The sequence below is a fragment of the Sus scrofa genome, chromosome 2, assembly GCF_054392235.1.
Source record: "Sus scrofa isolate SSC_HxYL_T2T_F1_AM1 chromosome 2, Sscrofa_HxYL_maternal_Yorkshire_Landrace_v2.0, whole genome shotgun sequence".
Classification (NCBI taxonomy): Eukaryota; Metazoa; Chordata; class Mammalia; order Artiodactyla; family Suidae; genus Sus; species Sus scrofa.
The window spans coordinates 2,998,501-3,011,155 of NC_139384.1; the positions used below are offsets into that span (position 1 = coordinate 2,998,501).

The 12,655-nt window shown below is 62.0% G+C and overlaps 1 protein-coding gene and 1 long non-coding RNA gene across 22 annotated transcripts in view; one reads left to right on the forward strand and one right to left on the reverse strand.

The window, feature by feature from the left end:
* The window catches only part of SHANK2 (SH3 and multiple ankyrin repeat domains 2), a 513,576-nt gene that overhangs the window by 465,384 nt on the left and 35,537 nt on the right, over positions 1 to 12,655 (forward strand). The gene's annotated exons all lie outside the window — the stretch shown is intronic.
* LOC146405023 (uncharacterized) overlaps positions 11,235 to 12,655 on the reverse strand; it is a 42,633-nt gene continuing 41,212 nt past the window's right edge. For 2 of the 3 annotated variants that reach the window (XR_014836729.1, XR_014836730.1), the window contains one exon: positions 11,235 to 11,672. This is a non-coding gene — a long non-coding RNA (uncharacterized LOC146405023). Of the gene's footprint in view, positions 11,676 to 12,655 lie in introns of all 3 variants that reach the window. The other variant, XR_014836728.1, reaches the window with a different exon arrangement.

The window sequence follows — 12,655 nt, forward strand, 5'->3', positions numbered from 1 at the left end:
TGGGTGTTGCTGGGGAGACCCCTGCAAGGGGCTCTGGAGGAGGGCGCTCAGGGGCCAGGCAGGGCGGGGTCTGGACTGGAGAGAGGCCCGGGGCTGCGTCTCCCCTCCCTGGTCCACTGCCCTCCTCCTCACAGCCCCTTCCTCCCAGGGCCCCTCCCGTCCTCTCCTCTGTCACCCTGTCTGTGCTAGAAACCTCCCCAGCACAGGGCCCCGGGCTCCTGGCCCCAAGCCTCCCCAGCAAGCTCACCTCTCTAGCGCCCACTCTTCTGCCAGGCCGCCCCCTGACCCTCTGTGTCCAGCTGATGTCTCTTGGGTCAGGCCTGTGTTAGACACTGTGGCACACGTGGGCACACGTCTGTACTGAGCTGCAAGCTGGTCCCTCCTGGGCACTCACTCAGCACACATGTCCAGTGGGACATGCTGGGCCCAGCGGTGCCCACCGCGTCCGGGGGGCTGCACAGAAGGGGATGGCCACACGTGGCCGTTGCTCGGTTTTCCGAATGGTCAAAGTGGGAGAAGGATGCAGACAGACTGGCCTGGATGAAGAGCTGGGGTTCTGGCTCCTCCCTGGGGCTACGGGTATAATGTCTTAGGAGAGTGGGACCCAGGGCACAGAGAGCGGAACCTCTGAGCTGGACAGTCCTTACCGAGTTTCCCAGGTAGGAACTGACTCCCATTCTAAAGATGACGGAAGTAGGAGTTCCCGTTGTGGCCCAGCAGAAACAAATCCGACTCGGAACCATGAGGTTGTGGGTTCGATCCCTGGCCTCGCTCAGTGGGTTAAGGATCCAGCATCATTGCCATGAGCTGTGGTGTAGGCACAGACATGGCTCGGATCCCGCGTTGCTGTGGCTGTGGTGTAGGCCGGCAGCTACAGCTCCAGTTCAACCTCTAGCCTGAGAAACTCCATATGCCATGGGTGAGGCCCAACAAAGCAAAAAAAAAAAAAAGAAGAAGAAGAAGAAAAGATAAGCTACCCGAAGTAAACAGCAGCTTTAAGACACACTGAAGGTTATTTGATTTTTAAATTGAGAGGTAAATAGTCACAGGCATTAGTTCAACAGTTCAAGGATCATCTCAGCTGTCAACTCGCTGTCACAAGATGGCTGCTGAGGATCCAGCCTTAGCATCCGCATTCCAGTCAAGAAGGCCAAAGGAAATGACAGGTCGGCAGCTATATCAGAAAAGCCACACTTTCCTAGAATTCCCGGCAGATTTTCACCTGCATCTCATTGGCCAGGATTGTGCCACACGGGTTCAAGGGAGGCCGGGAAATTATTCACTTTACATCTGGGAGCGTCACTGCCCCAAACATTAGGATTTTACAGCAAGATGGGAGCACGGGGATATGGCCATCCACTGAGCACCCGGCGGTGCCCGCCCCGCCACACTCCTGGGGCCGGACATTCCCAACTCCATGCCCTAGAACCCAGTGCTTGAGAGCCACCCACTGCCCCCCCGGCCGGGGAGGTGGGAGGATGGGCAGAGCACGCCCCAGCCCCCTGCCCCAGCCTCCCCAGCCCCATCTGGTTTGCGCCTTCGCTGGGGCGGATGCCAGCCCCCAAAGGCGCTCAGGAAAAGCGGTGTGGGTCTCCGTGTGGGAGGAGCATCCTCCGCCTCACTCTGCCCCCTGGCTTCCTGGCACACGAGGTCAGAGCCCAGTCGGGGTGCCCGTGTCCGGAGCCACGCAGGGCCCTCAGCAGGCTGGACCCCCAGGTGCTCATGGGGAAAGGGGGTATGAGAACCAGGCCCAGTCACTGCATCCTTGTGTCCACCAGACGGAACCTCAGGCGTGTGGGTGGCGGCTTCTGTGTCCTCGAGTCTCGGGGGGGCGGTGGGGACAGCTCGGCTGGCCTGGGGGGCGACAGCCGCAGGGCTGCACAGCCGCGCGGCGCCCACAGCCCCCTGCCGCCGCAGAGCCGGCCTCCAGCCTGCAGAGCCAGCCCACACACTGACGCAGCTCGGGTTTTATTTTAGACCAAGCCTCATGCTCAGCAGAGTCCAACAGACTTGAACTTTAACAAAAAGAGAAGAGGCATGACGGGCCCAGCCCCGCCCGGCCATCTACAGCTGGCCCAGCCCCCCGGCTTCCGGCCACGCAGGCACCGGCGAGGGGCCTGGAGGTCCCCCGGGCTGATGTCCTCCAGCAGGCATGGGTGACCTTCAGCCCGGGCAACCAGCCCCGGGGCAGGCAGGCGTGGCGATGTCGGGTAGCCTGGGGGAGTGTGTCCGCAGAGTCACAGCTCAGGGAGTCACAGCTCAGAGTCACAGCTCAGCCCCGTGGGCCTCATCCCAGCCCACCCCCCTCTGTCGCCGCCACAGCCCATGTCCCCTCGCGGGGTTTCGAGACTCGAGGGCCCTGCTCTTCTCAGGCTTTCAAGCCCCCGTGTGCCAGGGCCCTGCTCCTGCCCACAGGTGGCCCTGGGCTGCCCTCCCGGATCTGCCCACAGGATTCAGGGACCTCCCACAGCCCTGCAGGGGGGTCCCCGCTGCTGCCACGCTGCCTGGGCCCCCCGGTTGGCCACCCTCACCCGTTACCCATTTACAGTGTCTGACACAGTGCCCTGACCTAACAGACGTCAGCTGGGCCATGGATGGATGGATGGACGAACGGACCGACGGGTGGGTGGACAGATGGATGGATGGATGCATGGGAGGAAGGAAGCCTAGTAGGACCTTCCTCTGGCTGAAACCATCACTGGGTCGCTGCCCTTGGGGCTGTGAAGCCGTCTCCCCTGCAGTGTCGGCCCACCCCATCCAGCGCGGGTGGGTAGGGAGGGTGTGAGCACCGAGGGCCCCCTGCTCAGGTGGCGACAGGATCTGCCTCCCAGGGCCAGCAGGACTCGGTGGCTCCAGCCCCCTGTAGGGCACCCCTGTACACCACCCCCCACCCCCCGCATAGAGCACCCAGCAAATGCGGGCCCTCATTCTCCTTCTCAGAGGGAGCCAGGCAAGAGTCCAGGCGGGCCGACCAGCCCCGCACTGGGGCTCCAGGAGAGCTCGTGGGAGCCCAGGCAGTGGCATATTATCCACCCGTAAGGAGGACGAAGTGTTGACCCATGAAACGGCATGCTGCTGAAAGAGGCAGACACAGACGGCACAGTTCCTCTGATTTCACTGGTCTGCGACGTCCCAGAATCAGCAAACCCATAGACACAGAAAGCAGATGAGTGGCTGCCGGGGCTGGTGGCGGGGAGCGGGAGTGGCAGCTGGCAGAGGGTTTCCTTCTGGGGCAGTGAAGATACTCCGGAACCAGCTGCAGGGCTGGTTGCACAGCAGTGAGATGTGCTAAATGCCACTAATTTCAAAACAGTGAATTTTATAGTATGTGGGTTTTACCTCAGTTTTTTTAACCTCCGCATATTTAAAAAAAAAAAAGGCTTGTGGGGAGCAGGTTGTTGGGGAGCAGGGAGGCGCCTGGGTGGCTGCTGCAGAGGGTCCTGGGGCTGTGGTGTGTGGCAGGGACGGTGGGGACAGAGCAGAGCTGACGGGGCCTCTGGACCACAGGAGACCGCCAGTGTCTCCCCAGGCAGCTCCTCCCGGGGTCTGCTCTCCTGGCCACTCTGGCTCCTGGCCGGCCACCCATGGCCACACACCAGGAGGGGAAATGAAGTGCCCCCGGCCCCCATCCCCCCAGCGATTGAGGCCTGGCTCTGGTGGCAGGAGAGACAGGCGTCGGTGGTAGGGGCTGTGACGCGTGGCCAGCCGCTGCCCGATCTGGGTGCCAAGGACGCCCCCTTCTACCACCTGATGGAGGCGACCGGATCTGGGGATGTTGAAAGCACTTTCTTCCTAAGCCCCAGAAGCAGGTGCAGAACTCCGAGCACTTGCTCGAGGTAGCTGCGGCTTCTTTCCTTTTCTTGTCTCCCCCGTGTGAAGAGCCTATCTCAGCACCAGGGGAGCGAGGCTGGCAGGGGCCTCAGAGAGGCCTCTTCAGGTTCCCTTTGATGAGGGACCGGCCGGGGCAGATGAGCTGGCTGTGTGTGCACACAGGCCTGGCATCTGCTCTCTGCTTCCCAGGGAAGCACCTGCCCAGGTGCTGGGTCATTCCGCCGCTCCGGGCAGGATGTGGGGGCGGCTCCAAGTGCGCGTCGGCACACGAAACGGTGCCCAAGCCAGCGGCTTCCCAGAGACCTTGTGAGAGCAGGACAGAGCTGGGTCCTAGGGGCTGAGCTGCGCCCTCCAAAGGTAGCGGCTTCCTGCCCCCCAGCACCTCAGAATTGGAGGAGGAGGGTCTTTAAAGGGTAAAGCGAGGTCACCGGGGCGGGGCCCTGATCCCCCAGGACCGGGGTCCTCAGAGAAAGAGGAGGTCAGTTCACAGACACGCACAGAGGGACAGCCCTGCGAGGACACGGGGGGCAGACGGCCATCCACACGCCCAGGAGAGAGGCCTCGGGAGGGACCAGCCCTGCCCGCTCCGGGCTCTTGGGACTCCAGCCTCCGAGACTGGGGACAGTCAGTCCTGTCTTTAAGCCGCCTGTGGCGCTGTGTGACAGCAGCCCGAGCGGACTCACCCTCGCCCTGAACCCCAGCGTCCAGCCTGTGGGCTCGGGCCCTGCCACCCCGGAATCCTCGCACCGTGGGTTCTGGCTTCCTGGGCGTCACCGATGGAGCCGGCTCAGGGAAGTGTCCCCAGGCCCTCCCTCCAGAGCAGAGAGGTCCCTGCTGCGCGGGCACGAAAAGCACCAATTCGCACCGATGCTCTGTGAGCAGACGGCAGCCATGACGACCACCAGCCGTGGGCCCGCTGCTTCCCGTGGGGGCTTCTGGGCCCAGGTCTTGATTGGGCCTGCCACGTCTCCCTCCCACGTCCTCCCCAAGAACGAGCATCTTGAAAGACACCAGCTTGCCCCCGTCCTCAAGCCCAGGGACGGGGAAGGGTGTCTGCCTAAATGCTCGCCTCCTGTTCAACGGCGGTGAAAGCCACTTACCATAAAACTGACCATTTCAGGAGCTCCCATTGTGGCTCAGTGGTGACAAACCGGACTAGTATCCACGAGGACGCATCCCAGGCCTCGCTTAGTGGGTTAAGGATCTGGCGTTGCCCTGAACGGTGGTGTAGGTCGAAGATGCGGCTCAGATCCTGGGGTTGCTGTGGCTGTGGCGTAGGTCAGCAGCTACAGCTCTGATTCAAGCCCTCGCCTGGGAACCTCCACAGGCTGCAGGGCAGCCCAAAAAAAGCAAAAACAAAAGCCAAGCCATTTTAAAGTGAGCAATTCCCTGAGCTTAGTACATCCATGCCGTTGTACAGCCACCACCTCCGTGTGGCTCTGGAACGTTCTCGTCACCCCCAGAAGACTCTCGGAGCCGCGGCCACTCCCCGTCTCCCCCGCCCCCAGCCCCTGGCAGCCACTCACCTGCTCTGTCTCTGGATCTGTTGGGACGTTTCACAGGCGAGGCCCTCTGTGTCGGGCAGACCTCCTCTGGGCTCTGGTGTGTCCCTGCCGCAGCCCTTCTTCTGGGTGGATGACGTCCCGCCGTGTGGACGGGTCACAGCTTGTCTCTGCGTCCCTCACCCATCTGCTGACGGGCGCCAGGGCCGCCCCCACCCCTGGCTGCTGAACAGTGAGGCCGCGGGCGCAGGTGTACACATGCGCCCATGCCAGCCCCGGCTGTCCCTTCTCGGGGGTGCACACCTAGAGGGAGCTGCAGGGCACAGGATCGTTCTGGTTCACTTTTTAAGGAGCCTGCAGTTTTCCATGTCAGCTGCCCGTCTCTCTTTCCCATCAGGCCGGTGCTTATTTTTTTTCTCGGGTGACCTGCAGGCTCAGGGGCCGCCTGGGCTCAGATTGCTGGACTCTGAGATGCCCGGTCTGAGGCTGCGGGGCGGCTGTGAGGATGACCTGGCTCTGCCCTCCACGCCAGGGACCTGCCCTCACGCCGGGCAGGAGGCGCTGGCGTGTGGACACGTACACGTGGGCTTCAGCCACGGGCCTCAACCCGCCCCTCGGAGGGGCCGGGCCGGGCTTCTGAGAGTTGTCCCCTTCCCCCTGCAGTGGGCCAGGCTGATCCCAAGGGTCTCGGGGGACACAGGCCAGTTCTCCCAGCGTGACCAGTGGCAGCAGGGACGGGGAACCGGACGGCCAGGCGCGGAGCTCGGTGTCAAAGCTGCTGGGGCAGGTCCCACCCCTCTGATAATTCGGGGGTCATAGGTCACGGCAGGCAGGGCAGTGCCACCTCAGGAAGAAGTGACCTCACGTGCCGGGGCAGGGCGCGTGGAGGCTCAGCGAGTGAGGGGCCAGGACACCAAAGGCCCCGCAGGCCGCTGCCCAGACCCCGCCACGGTCAGAGCGGGAGACACAGCTGCCAAGGGGAGCAGGTCGGGCGGGGGGAGATGCTGAGTGGGGCCGTGGGTGCGAGAAGGGCAGGTCTGGGTCCAGGTCCGTGTCGGGGGTAAGAGGACGTGTGTGGACCATCCCTTGTGGACCGGAAGGGACGTGACGTAGGCCAGGAGGACCGTAGCAGCTTCCAGAACCTTCCATGAGGACCTGGGAAGACTCGCTTCGAGGGCAGGGGGGGATATGGTTTGCCCCCCGCCCCGAGGAGGAGCCTGCCCCACAGAACCGAGAGTGGGTGGGACTCCTGCCTCAGCCCCCCTTTCTAGGAGCATGGAAACCAAGGCTTTGGAGGGGCCCAGTTTGGTGCTGGAGCTGCGGCCACCCACCCTAAGTGGCCTGGGAGGCTGTGCTGCCCACAGACGCACCCGCGACAGTGAGCCTGCACTCTCCCCGCCCCAGGGGGGCACAGGGACACCCTGGAGGCCGGCAGCTCCCCATGCAGCACGCCAGCCAGCGTCCTGTCGCTGTTCTCTGGCCACCTATCCGCATCCTGTGGTCCAGCTGTGAGGCCGGTGTGAGGAGGAGTGAGTCCCCAGCACGTCCCTGCTGCTCCGGCGTCATCCAGCCAGGTCCCTGCTCCGCACTGGGGTGGGAGGCCCGTGCCCTTGCCCTCCGGGCCTCGTCCAGGGCCCCCAGCAGCTGGAGAGCTGCTTCGCAGGCAGTCTGGCCTCTCCGGCGGGGCTGGGCACATTGACCACGCCGGCCCTGTGTGGGCAGGCTCCCCTCCTCTCTGATCTCCTGTCTGAGTCAGAGGATCCCTGGAACCAGGCTGCCCACCCTGGCCTGACAGCCTGAAGGGCAGTGGGGCCGCAGGAGGCCATGTGGGGTGTCAGAGAGGCCCCTGCTCTTTTCACGCCGCCACAGGGGCCATGCGGCTCTCGCAAGCCCAAGCCAACTCTAATTATGCGCTTTGAGGCTGCTGGCGAGGCTGCTGGAGGTCCTTTTTTAGCGATTGCCCTTCTGGGTGAAGAGCAAAGCGATTATTTTAAATACCGGGAAACCAACCACTTCAGGACTCCCCAGCCTGAGCCAGGCCCACCTGGGCCCTCCGCCTTCCCCAGGGCTGTCCTGGGATGAGCTCCAGGCAGCCGCAGGCTCAGCCCAGCCCCACGGGGCCCCCCACGCGTACCCCAGGCCACGGAGACGAGGTGGGGGCTCCGTCCTAGGAGACTGTAGGAGAGGCTTCTGAAAGCAGCACCTTCCCGCCTGGAGGCCTGGGGAGTGGAGGAGCCCCTGCCCCACGTGCTGGCCAATGGCCGCGCAGCCCTGCCACTGGACTGGGTGTGCGCAGCCTGCGGCGGTCGGGTCCTGCCTTCCTCTCCGGAGGCGCTTGCTCCAACTTCTTCGTTTCCCCAAAGGCCATTTTCTCTGGCTCAACTCAGTGTGTGTCTGATGCTCCAGACAGAAAGCTGGGACACGGGAAGAAAGCACGTCCTCCCAGCCCAGCCCCAACCACGGCGGGGGCTCGCAGATGGGCCAGGGCTGTCCTGCCTGCTGCCCAGGCTGACCCAGGATCTGTTCAGCTGCCCCTGTCTCCGTCCTCACCAGCCAGGTGAGTCTGGCAGGTGGCACCACTGCTCTGGGCTCAACCCCTCAAGGCTCACAGCGCCTGCACAGGTGTTTATGCAAAAGGAGAAGTTGCCTGCGAGGAAGGGCGGACCTTGCCTGTGGTTCCAGAGCCCTGGGCCGGGCTGCCCCCGTGCCCCTCCCCCGTGCTCCCCCGCAGTCCCCGAGCATCCCTCTGCAGGGACACTCAGCATCAGCGGGCCCGGAGTGGCTGCATGGCCAGGCAGCAGAGGGGCCTGCCCTGCAGCCCAGGAGGGGCTCTCGCCTTGGTCTCACAGAGGGCTTTGGAGGGGGGTGCGGAACGCGCTCCAATGCAGCACGTGCTGCCTCCAGACTCCAGAAGGGCTGCCAGACCTCGTGCATACGAGCACCCGTGCAACAGAGTCCTAACGCTCTCTAGAACGTGGGGTCCTCAGAACTCCTGGGAGCCAGTGGCCCCTGCGTTTCTGTGGGTTCATCTCCCCCTTTTGTCTGCCTATAACGCATCGAAAGCCCCGCTGCCTCCTGTTCATCAGAAACGGTCCCCACAATGTCACCATGCGGCGGGCCCGTGAGACGATTCATGGAAAGTCGTGAGGCCAGGTTGTGAGCGTGGACCGCTGACGCGCTGCCCACAGGACTCAGGGACACCCACAGCGGCTCACAGCGTTCACTCTGCAGTCACACTGCCGACACGGCCGGGTCTCTGGGTCCTCACACCTCACGCGGCCCTTGGAGCCGGCTGGCTGTGCCTCGCGGAGCAGGGACGACGAAGGCAGGCTGCGAGATGGGAGGAGGAAGGCCGCTGTGACGCGGTCACCTGCCTCCCCACTCGGCCTCCACCTGACACCCTGGCGCTGCTTTGACCTGAAGCGCTGGCTCTTCAGCTGGAGACCGACTGCAGGATGGGCGGACCACCCCGGAACCCCCAGTTCTCGTCCAGCTCAGCCCCAGCGGGAGGGCGCTGCTACCCACACAGGAAGCAACGTGTGTCTGGCTACTGGCAAGGCGGGGACACAAGTGGAAGAGGCGAGACGGAGAAATGGCCAGAGAGAGGGCCTGCTCCCATCAGGCCGGGCTGCGAGCCCCCGTCCCACGAGAGAAGCCCCGCAGAGGCATCAGGCACGGAGACCCCTTCCTGGCAGAGCCCACGCTCATGTCGCACACCCGGCTCCCGTGGCCTCGTGGAGACGGGTGGCACTTGCTCTCCCAGTGCTGCGGCCCCACTGGCCTCAAAGCCCCATCCAGGATCACTGTCTCACTTGGAAAACAAGGGACTAGAACGCGAAGCCAAACATTCTGACCTTCCCAATTATGTACCCAGCACCTGTTGTGTGCAGGGCCGGGAATCTGTATCCGTAACAGGTCCTGCCACTGTGCTGCCCGCTGACGTGTGAAGCCCAGCCTGAGACGTGCCCTCCACGCATGCACGTGTCTGCACACCAGCCCGGGTGCTGGGCTCTCGGGCTTGCCCGTCCGAGGAAGCCCTGCCCTCCCCTCCCAGCCACGGCCTTCCAGGCAGCATCTTCAAAAGGGGGCATGGACGTGGCTACAGGGCCCGAGGGAGCCCCCATGGAAGCAGCCTGCCCACTGCCACACGTGGCCAGGAGCGACCTTGGCTGCTGAAGTGGGGGGGCCATGGCAGTTGGGGCCACAGCACCTGACCAGCTCATGGTGGCCCGGGAGTGACCTGCCAGGGTGAGCACGGTGCCTTCCCCTCCCCCCGCAGCCAACAGCGGTAGAGGCCGAGGGGAGAGCCCGCACTCACAGGTGACAAGGGAGGCTCAGGGCACCCTCGGGAGAACATGGCAGGTGGCCAGTGGGCCGGGTCCGAGCTGAGCAGGGCTCCGGCTGGCGCGGGGGAGGGCCCAGCTCCAGAGGCGCGGGGCAGGATGGCAGGCACAGGAGCGCTTTCTTATCCAGAGATCAGGTCCGGGTTTGAACAGGCTGCAGACGAGCTAGGAGTTACCCATTCCCCAAACCCCCGCCTATGCTCACACCCCCCGCCCAGGGACACGTGAGATGGGCCCGCCTGGCTGCCCGAGGCGGGGTCCCATGTGCACCTCTGCCCCGGCGGATTCTCGAGGCCTGACTGGAGACGCTGCGGGCCACGCCGGCACTTCCTCCCGGAGCCCCGGAGGCGGCAGAAGCATAAAGCACCCCAGGCGAGGAAGTGAAAAGGTGGCAGCAACACGACCCTGGAAGCCTGATGGCACGTAGCCTCAGGGGCCCCAGCAGGAAGGACCTCTGCAGACGGAGGTGCCCTGGGCCCAGAGACCCACTGAGCAAACAGGGACAGAGGCGCAGCCAGGGTCCCCCCCGTGGAGCATGGCCAGACAGGGCAACCAGCCCACCGTGCGGGGCCAGGGTGCCATCCGGGAGCCACCCCACCAAGGCACTGCTCTTAGAGCGTGTGGTCACGTGGGGGAGGCAAGAGAAGCGCCCCTGGAGGGTGGGCTGCGGACACGTGCACCAGGCACCCGCACAGACACAGCGCTGCAGGCCCACACAGGTATTTGTTTGTTTCTCCTTTCTCCTATTTACTTATTTTTTATTTTTTGCTTTTTAAGGCCACACCTGCAGCTCCAGAGGTTCCCAGGTTAGGGGTCAAACCGGAGCTGCAGCTGCCGGCCTACACCACAGCCGCAGCAATGCTGGATCCTTAACCCACTGAGCAAGGGCAGGGATCAAACCTGCATCCTCGCGGATACTAGTCAGGTTTGTTACCACTGAGCCACAATGGGAACTCTTCTTTTTAATGGAAGGATAATCCCCACACAAGTATTTTTTCTGGCCGTGCTGTGCAGTGGCTTGATACGGGATCTCAGTTCCCAGATCCGGGATTGAACCCAGGCTGCAGCAATGAAAGTGACGCGTGCTAACTACGAAACCACCAAGGAACTCCCCAGGATTTTTTTACATTTAACATTGCCTCGGGGGAAGGCACCGGAAAAGAAAGAAAAGACTTTTCTGAATACAAACTGTTGTAGATTAAATTATTAAATTGGGTAAATACTTCACAAATCAACATTTTAAAAATCAAAAAGGGAGTTCCCTGGTGGGCTAGTGGTTAAGGATCCCGCCTTGTCACTGCTGTGGCTCAGGTGCCTGCTGTGGTTCAGGTTTGATCCCTGGCCTGGGAACTTCTGCATGCTGTGGGCACAGCCAAACTAAATAAATGAATTTTTAAAATAAAAACCAAAATAATATACATGAACATAATTGCAAATTAAACTGATGGCATTAACAGAGAGGTTATTCCAGTTGACAGTTTGTATAGCACTGCAAGGTGAACAGAAACCGGAAGGTTTTTCGGTAATTACATTGTAAGTAATGACATTGACACTGGTAGCCCGACACGGTCTAATGACTTTAATGATAGATGGCAGGTGACAGGGCAAGGAAATAACTCATTGCCTTAATGTCAGTCTTTGGAACCCAGGTTTTTAGTGCAGAGCAGATACGAACATTCAAGGAGAAGCCCTGCTCGTCTAAACTTGAGCTCCAATGATGAGCATGAGCTCACAGAGCCCAGAACACGTGTCACCAGCAAGGACGGTACCGAGGACATTCAGGGTCACGGGAAAGGGGCTCAGGAGGGAAGAGGCCCCGCTGGGCAAAGGCGGGACAACGGAGCCCAAGAGGAATAGGAGCAGAGCCCTTGCGGGGCCAGAAGGAGGAGGTGGAGACACAGGCTGGAGGCAGGTGGCATGTGCGGGCGATGGCGGGAGCGGTCCACGTGGCTGGGTAGAGCCGGACCGGGGCTGATGCAAAGTCCGACACCAGCACCTGCTGACAAAACAACGGAATCAGTGAGTCAAAGGGAAGCGGAGCCGAAGCTCCGGGCAGAAGCAGCCCTGAAACGCACACGGACAGCCCGCCCCCAGAGACGGGTGTGGCTGCGCAGTGACGGAGGACAGAGTGCAAAGGAGGGGACAGCCTGACAGGCACCTCGGCCAGGCGAGCGGGCCGCACGGGACGGCACTTTCTCCCGACACCCGCCTCGTCTCATCAGCACAGAAAAACCCCAAAGGGCAGATGATCCACAAGACCCCTGACGGGCGCGAGGGGGAGGCAAGTCTGCGCCGTCTCAGCGCACGGAGCCAGACGTCACGCGGGGTCCTGGAGGGGCTCCTGGGACAGAGAAGGGGCAGTGGGGAACAGAGAAGTCTGGAAAGACGGCGCTTTAGTTGGAGTGCGCGAGAGTCGGTTCATTCCCGGGACCAGGTACGCACTCAACATAACCGCGCATCAGAGCGCAGATGGGGTGGGGCCTACAGGGCCCCCCAGTGATTTCACCCTTCTCCTGTCACTCTAAAACGGTCCTGAAATTACAGATTGGGTTTTTTTTTTTATTTTTTGTCTTTTTAGGCCACACCCACGGCGTGTGGAAGTTCCCAGGCTAGGCGTCGAATCGGAGCTGCATCTGCGACCTGCACCACTGCTCACGGCAACACCAGATCCTACCTAACCCACTGAGTGAGGCCAGGGATCGAACCCACATCCTCATGGATACTAGTCAGGTCCATTACCTCCAAGCCACCATGGGAACTCCAAAGATTTGTTTTAAAAACAAAGCATAGTTGTCACAGTGGATGCAAATGTATTAAATATGCTTTTAGGAGTTCCCTGGTGGCTCCTCGATTAAGGATCACTGCCGGGGCTTTGGTTGCTGCTGTGGTGTGGGTTTGGTCCCAGGCCTGGGAACTTCTGCATGCCATGGACAAGACCAAAAAAATGTACATACGTGTTTTTTAAACATCCCTGAATTC